Consider the following 13,657-nt stretch of genomic DNA (forward strand, 5'->3'; position numbering starts at 1 on the left):
AAAGTGACCCAGCCACGTGGACTTAGCCTGCCAGGCTCGTCTGTCTATGGAATTCTCTAGGCAAGAATACCCTTCTCCAGGGGATCTTCCTGATCCAGGGATTGAACCCAGGTCTCCTGCATTGCAGGTGGATTCTTTATCATCCGAGCCACAGGGAAGCCCATATATGTATCCACTATCCCTTAAATTCCCCTTCCATCCATGCTGCCACACGACATAGAGCAGAGTTTCCTGTGCTATACAGTAGGTCTTGTTGGTTGGTTAGCTCCCAGACATTTTATCCTGCCTCACAGACAATTCAAAGTCTGGCAAATGCATTTCATACAACTCTCTCCATCTAATGGATAAAAATATGTTTTAATCATGGTCTGTGTGTTTTTCCACTGGACTGAAGTTTTCCTTTTCAGACAGGCTACTGCTTCCTCTGTGGCTAAAGTCTTTTGGAAAAGACTATCCCTAACCGGGGAACTTCTTTCCAACTTCATAATCATGTAGGAACCCATCTTATTGGCCAAGTGCTTCAAAAGTCTGCTTTTGGCCCGGTGTTTCAACACTTTCACTGTGATTACCATCTCCAATCCTCGGATTTAATTGAACACACTAACAGCATCATGAAGACTCAAATGGCAAAATCTGTAGATGTACTCCCAATACCTTGGCCAAAAGCAATACCATTGGTTCTTCTAATTCCCAGATACACCCTCTTTTGGAATTCATAAACTCTCACCCTTTGAGATGGTCACAGGATGCCCAATGCACTTTTTGCTTCTTTTGACTCACAGCTAATAAAAGGAGAGATACTCCAATATTTAAAACTTCTAATTGCTTCTACTGAAAATAAGCATATTTTCACAGTGCACCCTCAGGAGAAAAAGACCTTAAAGCATCACATCCTGCAAACTGCAGATTTCATCTATTGGAAAAACACCTCCAGAAGAACTCTCTTCAAACTCAGTAAAAGGACCCTATCAAGAATTGCTAACCAAATCTTGTGCCATCAAAAATTCCAAGGAACACACTCCTGGATTAGCATGACATACTCAGAGAAAGCTCCGAAGCCTGACTAGACCTGCATATCATTTGGTAACCCAAAGTAAAGCTTTCCTGGAGTTGAAGCAGGCAACATCTGATGAGACAGCTTTCTCAAGGTTCCCAGATCATGTCTGTGGGAAGTTTACCACCAAAACTTTGATGATGTCAAAACATTTGAGATGCTCCCCAGTTCAGTGATAACACATGAACTTTAAATAAGAAGTGTCTGAGAGCTCTCCCTCCTGACCCTCCTAGTTACTTGAATGTAACATTTATTTGTTTCCAATCTATGTACTTTCCTTCGGACATGAGACACTATACCCAAGGTCCTTCCTGACCCTGAGGGAAGAAAGGCAGCTAAAACTAGAACTGACTCTTGACCAACAATACTTTCAGAGAAAGAACTTAATCAAGAGAGGAGTACAAAGTTAATTAAAAGAAAGCTCAGTTAAGCAGAGTTTGGAGACCTGAATGGAGAACTCTGTACCCTATGACTATAGCAGAGCCCTATAGGAAGATGAAAGACTTCTCTTCTTTCCTGGCAAGGACTCAGACAATATAGAGCCATGGATTCTGCTTACTACAGTCTTTCTAGCTTCCTTTTATCCCTTATAAAAGTATTCCGCTTCTCTTGCTGTGTATAGACTTTCAAAGTGGCTTACCAAAGTTACAGACCTCTAATTGCAATTCTCTATTGGATCCTGAAAAAAAAAATCTTTTCTGGAGAAATAATTGGCAATCTATTTGCTTCAGGTCAACACTAGTAAGGAGATTGAATCTGTAATCAGAAACTTTCCAACAAACAAAAATCTAGGACCAGATGGCTTCACAGGAAAAGTCTACCAAACGTTTTTTAAAAACTAACATCAATCCTCCTTAAACTTTTCCCCAAAAATAATACATGAGGAGGAAACACTTCCAAACACATTCCATGAGGCCAGAATTACCCTGACACCAAAACCAGACAAGGACACCATAAGAAAATAAAAGTACAGGCCAATATCCCCAATGAACATAGATGAAAAAATCCTCAAAAAATATTAGCAAACCAAATTCAACAATACATTAAAAGGATCATACATTATTATCAACCAGGATTTATTCCAGGGCTCATTCCATATCTGCAAAGCAAACAATCTGATATACCACATTAACAATATGAAGGGAAAAAAATCATACAATCATCTCAACAGATCCAGAAAAAGCATGTGACAAAACCCAATATCCATTTATAAGATCTTTCAACAAAGTGTGTATGTAGGAAACATACCTCCACATAATAAAGGCCATATATGACAAGCTTATAGTTAATATTATACCCAATGATGAAAAGATGAAAGTTGTTCTCTGAGATCAGAAACAAGACAAGGATGTTCACTCTCACAAATTTTATTCAACATAGTAATGGAAGTCCTAGCTGGCACAATTAAGCAAGCCAAAGAAATAAAGTCATCCCAATTGGAAAGAAAGAAGTAAAACCATCACTGTCTACAGATGATATGATACTACATATAGAAAATCCTACCACCAAAAAGATATTAAAACTAATAAACAAATTAAAGTTGCAGAATACAAAAAAATCTGTTGCATTTTTTACACTGATAAACTATCAGAAAGAGAAATCAAGAAAATAATCTCATTTATAATTTCATCAAGAAAAATAAAGTACCTATGAATAAATTTAACCAAGAAAGTTTAAGATGTATACACTAAAAGGCTCTATGAAAGCAAATAAAGAAGACACAAATGAATGGAAAATATTCCAAGCTCAAGGGTTAAAGAACTAATTTTTTAAATTAATTTATTTTAATTGGGGGCTAATTACTTTACAATGTTGTGGTGGTTTTTGCCATACATTGACATGAGTCAGCCATGGGTGTACATGTGTCCCCCATCCTGAGCCCCTCTCCCACCTCCCTCCCCATCCCATCCCTCTGGGTTGTCCCAGTGCACCGGCTTTGAGTTCCCTGTTTCATGCATCGAACTTGGACTGGTGATCTATTTCACATATGGTAATATACATGTTTTTCCAGTGGTTTTTCTAGTCGTAATGTATGGATGTGAGAGTTGGACTGTGAAGAAAACTGAGCACCAAAGAATTGATGCTTTTGAACTGTGGTGTTGGAGAAGACTCTTGAAAGTCCCTTGGACTGCAAGGAGATCCAACCAGTCCATTCTGAAGGAGATGAGCCCTGGGATTTCTTTGGAAGGAATGAAGCTAAAGCTGAAACTCCAGTACTTTGGCCACCTCATGTGAAGAGTTGACTCATTGGAAAAGACTCTGATGCTGGGAGGGATTGAGGGCAGGAGGAGAAAGGGACAACAGAGGATGAGATGGCTGGACAGCATCACTGACTCAATAGATGTGAGTCTGAGTGAACTCCAGGAGTTGGTGATGGACAGGGAGGCCTGGCGTGCTGCAATTCATGGAGTCTCAAAGAGTCGTACATGACTGAGCGACTGAACTGAACTGAATATACATGTTTCAACGCTATTCTCTCAGATCATCCCACCCTTGCCTTCTCCCACAGAGTCCAAAAGTCTGTTCTTTATATCTGTGTCTCTTTTGCTATCTCTCATATAGGGTCATCGTTACCACTTTCAAATTCCATTTATATGCATTAATATAATGTACTGATGTTTTTCTTTCTGACTTACTTCACTCTGTATAATAGGCTCCAGTTTCATCCACCTCATTAGAACTGATTCAAATGTAAAGAACTAATTCTTTAAAAGTCCATACTGCAAAAAGCCATCTACAGATTAAATGTAATCCTTATCAAAATGCCAGTGGTATTTTTCACAGAAATAGAATAAACAAACAAGCCTAAAATTTATGTGGAACAACAGAAGACCCTGAATAACCAAAGCAATCTTGAGAAAGAACAAGGCTAGAAATAAACCCACACATATAAACTCATACAAAATTTATGACAGAGGAGTCAAGGATATGCAATCTGGAGAAGCCAGTCTTTTCAATTAATGGTATTGGGAAAACCAGACAGCCATATGTGAGAGGATGAAACTGGAATGGTATCTTACACCATAAATAAAAATTAACTCAAAATGGATTAAGCAATTCAACATAGGACATCATACTATAAAATTTCTAAAAACAAAAAAACCAGAAAATAAGCTCCTTAACACAGGTCTTGACAATGATTTTTTAGATTTGACACCAAAAGCAAAGGCAATAAAAGTAGAAATAAACAGGTAAGATGATATAAAACTAAAAAGGTTTTGCATAGAAAATAAAACCATCAATAAGTAAAAATGAAACCTACTGAAGGGGAAAAATATTAGGAAATCATATATCTGATTAAGGGCTAACATTCAAAATACATAACTCAACAATTCAACAGCAAAACAATTTAGTTGAAAAATGGGCAGAGGATCTAAACAGACATTTTTTTCAAAGAAGACAGACAAATGACCAACAGACACATGAAAACATCCTCAACATCACTAATCATGAGGGAAATGCAAATCAAAACCCCAACAAGATATTACCTTCCACCTGTCAGAATGCCTATTATCAGAAAGACAAGAAATAACAAGTCTTGATGAGGATGTGGAGAAAAAGGAACGCTATTTTTCCCACCTTTTTAGTGGGAATTGGGGCCAGGAGGAAAAGGGGACAACAGAGGATGAGATGGCTGGATGGCATCACCGACTCGATGGACGTGAGTCTGAGTGAACTCCGGGAGATGGTGATGGACAGGGAGGCCTGGCGTGCTGCGATTCATGGGGTCGCAAAGAGTCGGACACGACTGAGCGACTGAACTGAACTGAACTGAAACTGGTGTAACCACTGTGGTAAACAATATGAAGATTCCTCAAAAAAAACTAAAAATAGAATCACCATATGACTCAGCAATTCCACAAATACCACTTCTGGGTATTTGTTCAAAGAAAATGAAAACACTAATTTAAACAGATAACACACTCATGCTCACTGAAGCACTATTTATTTACAATAGCCAAGACACGGAAATAGCCAAGTGTTCGCTGATAGTCAAATGGATAAAGAAAATGTGGTATATACATACAAAGGGATATTGTTCAGTCATTAAAAAAAAGAAGAAAATCTTATCATTTATTACAATATGGATGGATCTTAATGGCCTTATGTTCAATGAAATAAGACAGAAAAAAACAAACACTGCATGATATCACTTATATGTGGAATTTTTTAAAAAGCTGAACTCAGAACAAAGTAGTAGATGCCAGAGGTTGTGGGGGGTGCAAATAGGTGAAGGGGGTCAAAAGGTATAAGTTTCCAGCAATAAAATACATAACTCAGGGGGATGTAATATATAGCATGGTGACAAGTTAATAATACTGCATTGTGTAGCTGCTGCTGCTGCTGCTAAGTCTCTTCAATTGTGTCCAACTCTGTGCGACCCCATAGATGGCAGCCCACCAGGCTCCCCCGTCCCTGGGATTCTCCAGACAAGAACACTGGAGTGGGTTTCCATTTCCTTTTCCAATGCATGAAAGTGAAAAGTGAAAGTGAAGTTGCTCAGTTGTGTCTGACTCTTTGCGATCCCATGGACTGCAGCTTACTAGGCTCCTCTGTCCATGGGATTTTCCAGGCAAAAGTACTGGAATGGGTTGCCATTGCCTTCTCCGGCATTGTATAGCTGTAAGAAAGTGAAAGTGAAGTCACTCAGTCATGTCTGACTCTTTGCAACCCCGTGGACTGTAGCCCGCCAGGCTCCTCTGTCCATGGGATTCTCCAGGCAAGAATACTGGAGTGGGTTGCCATTTCCATCTCTAGGGGATCTTCCCAACCCAGGGATCGAATTCAGGTCTCCTGCATTGCAGGCAGATGCTTTATCCTCTGAGCCACCAGGGAAGCCCACTGTATAGCTGAAAGTTGCTAAAAGAATATATCTTAAAAGTTTTAATCACAAGAAAAAATTTGTAACTATGTATAATGACAGATATTAACTAGAATTATTGTGATCATTTTGTGATCTATATAAATATTGAATGATTATACTGTATACTTGAGGTTAATGTAATGTTATATCATGAGTTTGAGTAAACTCCGGGAGTTGGTGACAGACAGGGAGGCCTGGCATGCTGCAGTCCATGGGGTCGCAAAGAGTTGGACATGACTGAGAGACTGAACTGAACTGATACTTAAATTTAAACATAAGCAAATAAGTAAAAGGAAAAAACTTACCTCTGATAAAGGGCTTGTATCTAGAATATGTTTTTAAGCATTTCAATTCAATAACAGACTCAAACACTGATAAAAATCAGATAAAAATCTGCAAAAGATTTTAGCAGACACTTTGTCAAGTAGATATATAAGTGGAATATAAGACATCCAACATAATTATTCAACAGAAAAAGACAAATTATATCTACAATGAGAAGTAAACTATATACTCACTAGAATGACTAAAGTTAAAAAGACTGATCGTGCCAACACTTGGAAAAGAGTTTGTTTCTTATAAAGTTATATCTATACTAACCATAAAACTCAGCAATCCCACTAAAGTATTTATCCAATAAAAATGAAAATATGTTAATGCTACACACTTATACGGGTTGTTTTAAAGAACTTATAACGTCTCACTTCCTTTTAATATAAAAGATAAAAGGATTTTTAGATATACATACTGAAATGCTTTAAAATGAAATTAACTTATGTCTGGTACATGCTTCAAAATAACTCCAGATTAGGACCTGTTAAGACAAAATCACCCATGGGTTTAGTATTGTTTTAATTGGATGAGATTTATCAATACATGGAGGTTCAATACACCCTCCTTTCTACATCTGTATGTTTTCCAAAAAGAAAATTAAGAGTCTGGGGGAGATTTCTAAATTACTTCTTCTTTAATATGGAAATCAAAATAATGCCACTTAAGGTGTCCTTTACCTTTGAGGAGTAAGTGCCAAAGACTATAAATGTTGAAGGAGTATTACTGTGAGTTTGTGACAGTTGAATTCCCTGCCTCAACATCTTGAAATAAAAGGGTAAGCTCAATAGGGTTAGCCGAGGCTTAAAGATTTGAGAAATTATATCCATTTAACATCTACTTCCTATCTTTACTCTAAAATCAGGACAGCCACATTTAGTGGAGAAAATACTTTTAATATTAAGGCAGGTATGATTCTTTAACAGAATAACAACACATGCTCTGTGGACAGACTCACATAAACTAACTCTACTTTGTATTAACTATTTCATCAGAGAGTAGAAGTCCAATTTAGTATATACAAGATTCAAATCTGAGAGACATTAGCTCAAAAGGATGCAGAAGATATAATTGCAATCCTACCAAATGGGCAGGGGCAGCTACAAAGTTCATCCAAAACAGCTCTTATCATCCAATACGGAGTTTCAAATCACCAGCGTCAAGAACGCAGAATCATTAAGCTGGTGCCCCATTCTGTATGCTGATTACCAGGAAACCTAGAAGTCACTTCCAGCAGAATCTCAACTAAAATTGACAAAAGTCAAGTGCAGGTGGCAGCAGGCATATATTCATGCTCTGGAAAATGAAGATTGGGTATTCAAGGGCCGTAAATGCCACGATGAAGGGTCTAGAACTAACTCTAAAATAACATTGATAACTAATGATAATCCTTATTTAAATTCCACAAAGATTTGGATGTAATAATCACTCCCTCCTTTTTTATTATTAAATGTATAAAAACACATATAAAACTTACACAGGGTCTGGCAGGTACTCTTCCAAATGTCCATGATGGTAGACATTCAAATTTCATTAACTCTTCTGTAGTGCTATAGTACATAGAACATGCCTCAATAAATAATGGGTTTTGCACGGAATGATGGGGAAAAAATGGTACTAGTTTTTCCCCTTTAGTTCAGTTCAGTTCAGTCGCTCAGTTGTGTCCAACTCTTTGCGACCTCATGAATCGCAGCACGCCAGGCCTCCCTGTCCATCACCAACTCCCGGAGTTCACTCAGACTCATGTCCATCGAGTCGGTGATGCCATCCAGCCATCTCATCCTCTGTCGTCCCCTTCTCCTCCTGCCCCCAATCCCTCCCAGCATCAGAGTCTTTTCCAATGAGTCCACTCTTCACATGAGGTGGCCAAAGTACTGGAGTTTCAGCTTTAGCATCATTCCTTCCAAAGAAATCCCAGGGCTGATCTCCTTCAGAATGGACTGGTTGGATCTCCTTGCAGTCCAAGGGACTTTCAAGAGTCTTATCCAACACCACAGTTCAAAAGCATCAATTCTTCAGCACTCAGCCTTCTTCACAGTCCGACTCTCACATCCATACATGACCACAGGAAAAACCATAGCCTTGACTAGATGGACCTTTGTTGGCAAAGTAATGTCTCTGCTTTTCAATATGCTATCTAGGTTGGTCATAACTTTCCTTCCAAGGAGTAAGTGTCTTTTAATTTCATGGCTACAGTCACCATCTGCAGTGATTGTGGAGCCCAAAAAAATAGTCTGACACTGTTTCCACTGTTTCCCCATCTATTTCCCATGAAGTGATGGGACCAGATGCCATGATCTTCGTTTTCTGAATGTTGAGCTCTAAGCCAACTTTTTCACCTCCTCTTTCGCTTTCATCAAGAAGCTTTTTAGTTCCTCTTCACTTTCTGCCATAAGGGTGGTGTCATCTGCATATCTGAGGTTATTGATATTTCTCCCGGCAATCTTGATTCCAGCTTGTGCTTCTTCCAGTCCAGCATTTCTCATGATGAACTCTGCATATAAGTTAAATAAGCAGGGTGACAATATACAGCCTTGACGTACTCCTTTTCCTATTTGGAACCAGTCTGTTGTTCCATGTCCAGTTCTAACTGTTGCTTCCTGAGCTGCATACAGATTTCTCAAGAGGCAGGTCAGGTAGTCTGGTATTCCCATCTCTTTCAGAATTTTCAAGAGATTGTATTGTCCAAGTCAAAGTTGCTCTGAAAAGTAAAGACTGGGTTAGGATCTAAAATTTCTTTATAATTTACAAAATGAATTCTTTACCAGCTGAGCCACAAGGGAAGCCCAAGGCTACTAGAGTGGGTAGCCTATCCTTTCTCCAGCAGATCTTCCTGACCCAGGAATTGAACCAGGATCTTCTGCATTGCAGGTGGATTCCTTACCACCTGAGCTATCAGGGAAGTCCATAATTTATAAAATGAATAGTCAGTATTTAAAATGCAGTATTTCACTGCATAATGAGTCATGAAATTATAAGGACTGATTACCCAGTTAATTGATTCATTATCTAGGCTCTATCCCCTTGTTTTTCTGGCTCTTTTATTATCCACCACTATCTTTAATAGGGGGCTTCCCTGGTGGTTCAGATGGTAAAGAATCCACCTGCAATGCCAGAGACCTGGGTTTGATCCCTGGGTTGGGAAGATGTCCTGGAGGAGGGTATGGTGACCCACTCCAGTATACTTGCCTGAAGAATCCCCATGGACAGAGGAACCTGGCGGGCTACAATCCGTGGGGTTGCAAAGAGTCAGATACAACCGAGCGATGAAGCACAGCACACATCTTTAACAGAGAATGAACAAAGAAATGAAGAAATGAGACACAGCTTTCAGCAGCTAAAAGTCACAGGTGAATGCTGGAAGATCAGGCTTATGGGCTCCATTGAGAACTAAGAATTTCCTGTCTTTGGATTTGTTTCTCATGTTTCCCCGACCCCATTATAATACACAATTGAGAGCTGCTTGTATAAAAGAGAAAAATTATCCAAAAATATATCTGAGACAACAGAAGATACAATATTTTAAAATTACACTTTAGTTTTTAAATCCCTGGCCAAATATCCCTGCTAACAATAAATCTTTAAACTCCTGCGGTTTTGTTTGAAAACTCATGACCTGCCATACCCTTGTTTTAATTATAGTTCTAAGAAAACAACTGGAGAAGGAAATGGCAAACCACTCCAGTATCTTTGCCTTGAAAATCCCATGGACAGAGGAACCCGGTGGGCTGCAGCCCGTGGGATCGCAAAGAGTCGGGCACAACTGAATGAATAACACAAAAAAATAATGGAGGATGCACGACAGCATTAACTGTGACTACTGAATCTTTCTCCCCCTCCATGGCTGACCAGAGCCCAGTTACAGAAGCTTTCCTTCCAGTCCTATTAACCTCAACAAGCCAAGAGAAGTCTGTACTTCTGGCAAACATTCAGGACATCACATATTATCCAGTCTTTTGCCTTAATCTTTTCTACTGTCTGCCACTCTTGTAGAGGATTTAAAGGTGAAACATCTGGACAACTTCATGCACCTCTACACTCTGCTTCGTTCAGGAGCTGACCTTTTCTGTACAATTCTTCAGGCAGCTACATGACCTTTAATATTCAGTAAATGTTCCCCCTTTTTGAAAGTTTATGTTGGATTCTTTTCTGGCACTTTCTTTCACTTTCACATAGCTAATATATAAATGCATAAGTTTTGTGTGAATGCCCTTGAAATTCAGTTGGTAGAAAGTATCAACCAAGAACTAAATAAAATAAAACTTACCATGCTCATTTTCATTTTCCTTTATGCAAAATATTCTCTAAGAGGAAACAGTGAGTCTTGCTGAGTAAAAACTCAAGAACAAAATGGACACAGTTCTCTGTTCTAATAAAAATATTTTAAATGGGTAATGAGGCATGAGATGAGAAAAAAAATTATAACACAGGTCGCTGAACCAAATGATCAACTAAGGAGTTCTTTCTAAAGTAACAGTCAACACCCAGCATGCATTTATGGGGTTGTCAAGCAACAGGGATTTGGGCAGGATCCTTTCTGCTTAAACAAGTTAAGTTCAGTGAAGCTGGTATAAACTAAAGCCATATCAGCAGCATTCTACCATGAAGCAAATAACATTTTACAGAATTGAGTTCTTGTTCAGCTACGTTGTAGCTATGGCCTCAAATTATTGGTTGCTTTAATAAAACAACCTAAAGAAAAACAGGAGCCATAACTAGAATTTTTAAAGAAACATACTTTTAAAACACTAGATCTGAAATTATATTTTTGTTAAACTCTGTTGAGTGTTGAGTCTTGGAATTTACAAATGAATTTATCCTTGATCTCATATCTATTATACAGTTGTACAATTGGTCAGAGAGTATCTTATTCCATCATTTGGATTGTTATTCTTTTTCCTCATTAGAGATTCCCGATTAGCCTTGACATATTACTTATTGATTCCCAGACAGTAAGATGTTAGAGACCAGATTCTACCTGGTGGTAGCACTGGCCATGTAAGGTCCACAGGGTAAAACACTTTGAATGTGAAGGGCCTGTAATTTTCCAGTAATTTCTTACTGCTTGAAAGGAACAAAGTAAAACTTGAACAAAACAGACCTTCCCAAGGCATTCAATATATATATATCTGGGTTTCTAAAGTTATCAGGTACAACACAATCAAGGTTCTCATCACATGGCCTCCTTTCTTGTGGTCACTCTACTAGACCACCATCTAGATCATCTACTCTAGTTTCATCTGTACTTTCATCATTCCTTAGCATTCCTGTCACTCATGTTACCAATCTCTCGGGCACCTATAGCTTGGTTGAGGTACTCCCCCTAACCAGCCCTTCCAAGGCATCTCTGTCGCTACCCACGGTAGGCTGCATGCTGCTTACCCATTGGTGACTGGGTGCATGTGCCATCATTTTTGAGAACAAAAAGCCTAAAATGACTAGGAATACAACTTGAGAGGCTTCAACTGGGTTGATCCTCACACTCTGATTGTCCATTAAAGAAACTATAACAATACTGTAAAGCAATTATATTCCAATACAAATAAATAAACTAATACATAACCTTAAAAGGAAGAAAGAGATATCTGCTGCCCCAACTGATGAGCATTTCATGCAAAGATGGGCACAATAAAGGACAGAAATGGTATGTACCTAACAGAAGCAGAAGATATTAAGAAGAGGTGGTAACAATTCACAGAAGAACTAAATAAAAAAGACCTTAATGACCCAGATAACCATGATGGTGTGATCACTCACACAGAGCCAGACATCTTGGAGTGAGAAGTCAAGTCAGTCTTAGGAAGCATCACTACGAACAAAGCTAGTGGAGGTGATGGAAATCCAGCTGAGCTCTTTCAAATCCTAGAAGATGATGCTGTGAAAGTGCTGCACTCAATATGCCAGCAAATTTGGAAAACTCAGCAGTGGTCACAGACTGGAAAAGGTCAGTTTTTATTCCAATCCCAAAGAAGGGTGATGCCAAAGAATGATCAAACTTCCACACAGTTGCACTCATTTCACATGCTAAAAAGGTCATGCTCAAAATCCTTCAAGCTAGTCTTCAACAGTATGTGAACCAAGAACTTCCAGATATTCAAGCTGGATTTAGAAAAGACAGAAGAACCAGAGATCAAATTGCCAACATCTGTTGGATCATAGAAAAAGCAAGAGAATTCCAGAAAAACAGCCACTTCTGCTTCACTGACTATGCTAAAGCCTTTGACTGTGTGGATCACAACAAACTGCAGAAAATTCTCTTAAAGAGACGGGAATGCCAGACCACCTGACCTGCCTCCTGAGAAACTTGTATGCAGGTCAAGAAGCAACAGTTAGAACTAGACATGGAATATCTGGTTCCAAATTGGGAAAGGAGTACATCAAACATATTGTTTGTGTATATTGTCACCCTGCTTATTTAACTTATATGCAGAGTATATCATTAGAAATGCCGGGCTAGATGAAGCACAAGCTGGAAGATTAAGATTGCTGGAAGAAATATCAACAACCTCAGATATGCAGATGACACCACCCTTACAGTGAAGAGGAACTAAAGAGCCTCTTGATGAGGGTGAAAGATTAGAGTGAAAAAGTTGGCTTAAAACTCAACATTCAAAAAACTAAGATCATGGCATCCAGTCCCATCACTTCATGGCAAACAGATGGAAAAACAGTGGAAACAGTGACAGATATTATTGTCTAGGGCTCCAAAATCACTGCAGATGGTGACTGTAGCCATGAAATTAAAAGACGCTTGCTCCTTGGAAGAAAAGCTATGACAAAGCTAAATAGCACATTAAACAGATACATTTATTTGCCGACAAAGGTCCATATAGTAAGAGCTATGGTTTTTCCAGTAGTCATGTTTGGACGTGAGAGTTATACCATAAAGAAGGTACAACAATGCCAAAGAATTGATGCTTTTGAACTGTGGTGTTGGAGAAGACTCTTGAGAGTCCCTTGGACTACAAGGAGATCTACCCTGAATATTCATTGGAAAGACTGAGATTGAAGCTCCAATACTTTGGCCACCTGATGTGAAGAGGCAACTCACTGGAAAAGACCCTGATGTTGGGAAAGATTGAAGGCAGGAGGAGAAGGGGATGACAGAGGATGAGATGGTTGGATGGCATCACCAACTCAATGGACATGAGTTTGAGCAAGCTCGGTGAGATGGTGAAGGACAGGGAAGCCTGGCGTGCTGCAGTCCATGGGGTCACAAAGAGTTAGTTAGACATGACTGATGACTGAACAATAACAAAGGAGTGTAATAAACATAACTTCTAATTCTCATCTTTTTGAGCTGTAGAAACTGGGTTCAAAAAGTTTATTTGCAACTAAGTCTGATTATGACACTAGGCCAGGTATTGGTAAACTTTTTCTGTAATGAGTCAAAGAGTAAATATTTTAGG

This window comes from Bubalus kerabau, chromosome 19 (genome assembly GCF_029407905.1).
Source record: "Bubalus kerabau isolate K-KA32 ecotype Philippines breed swamp buffalo chromosome 19, PCC_UOA_SB_1v2, whole genome shotgun sequence".
NCBI classification, from domain to species: Eukaryota; Metazoa; Chordata; class Mammalia; order Artiodactyla; family Bovidae; genus Bubalus; species Bubalus kerabau.